Source organism: Octodon degus, unplaced genomic scaffold (genome assembly GCF_000260255.1).
Source record: "Octodon degus isolate 3935 unplaced genomic scaffold, OctDeg1.0 scaffold00110, whole genome shotgun sequence".
NCBI lineage: Eukaryota > Metazoa > Chordata > Mammalia > Rodentia > Octodontidae > Octodon > Octodon degus.
In genome coordinates, this window is record NW_004524686.1 from 489,716 (window position 1) to 491,095 (window position 1,380).

Consider the following 1,380-nt stretch of genomic DNA (forward strand, 5'->3'; position numbering starts at 1 on the left):
ACCAGGGATTGAACTCAGGCCCTTGCACTTTCCAGGCAAGTGCTTATTCTACTGAGGTATCTCCCTGGCCTCAAAATGTCTATTTTCAGATAGGAGCTCTCCAATTTAGCCAGGCTGGGCTGAAACTTGTGTTCCTCCTACCTCAGTTTCCCAGAGGGCTAGCATTAAAACTATTCTGGCTACATAAAATATTAAAATTATTTTAGAGTTATAAAACCTTTTTATAATTTATGCATTTAGTTATGTGTCATGTATGTTTTCTATATAATGTTCAAACTCAAGCAGGTCAAATAAGTATAGTGAGGCCAAGCCAAAAGAGAAATTGGTGCCTTGGTGGTATATGACTTACTGAGGTTCTTTCATACCTTGTTTCAAAGTTAGTAGGAAGGAAATTAAAGTTGTATTCTCTGTTCTCTATTAGATTCTGCCTATGAGATATATTTTTTATGGTACTTTTTACCCAACATACAAATGTCATGTTTCATTTCCACCTTGCCGTCCAACTCTTGCTACCCTTCCAAGCTGTCTAGGAATAAGTAAAGGAACCCTGTCTTTTGGAGACTGGGTGTGGTGGTGCAAGCCTGTAATCCCAGCGCTAGGGAGGCTGAACACAGGAGGATCACTCCAGTCCAACCTGCCTAGTGAGAGCCTCTACTAAATACATTTAAAAAAAAAAAAAAGAAAGAAAGGAAAATCTGCCTTCATCTACACCTGTCCCTCATGTCAAAATGTCCACCCCCATTTTGCCTTATATCACCCATTAGGAGCTTAAAGTAGAAAGGGCCAGGAGTGTGGAGGATGCACCATCAGGCTGAGTAAGAACTTAGTTTCTTATGTAAGTATTTTTTTGCTGCTGTTGAAACAAGTTACCACAGATGTAGTGGCTTTAAACAACATAAGTGTATTATCTTTTTGTTCAGTAGTCAGAAGTTCAACACTGATTTTACTGTACTAAAGTCAAAGTATCAGCAGAGCCATATTAACTTCTTGAAAGTTCTGGGGGAAAAAAATAAAGGAAAAAGAAAAAGAAAGTTCTGGGGAACAGTTTACTTCCTTGCCTTTTTTCCTTTGTAGAAAATGCTCATGTTAAAAAAAAAAAAAAAAAAAAAAATGCGCATGTTCCTTGCTCTGGGCTTCCTTCTGCATCATCAAAACCAGTCACTTTTTAAAATCATGTCTCCCTTTCAATACAGCTGAGAAAAGTTTGCTGTTTTTTGGGTTTCTTGTGATTACACAGGCCTTCCTAGGTGCTCCAGGCTACCCCCTATCTCGGGCTCCTTACATCTCCAGCATCCCTTTGCTGTCTGAGACTACATGGTTGGACTGGTGAGAAGAGGCCAGTCTGCCTGCCAGGAGGCTATTTCTTTAAACTGTCTATTC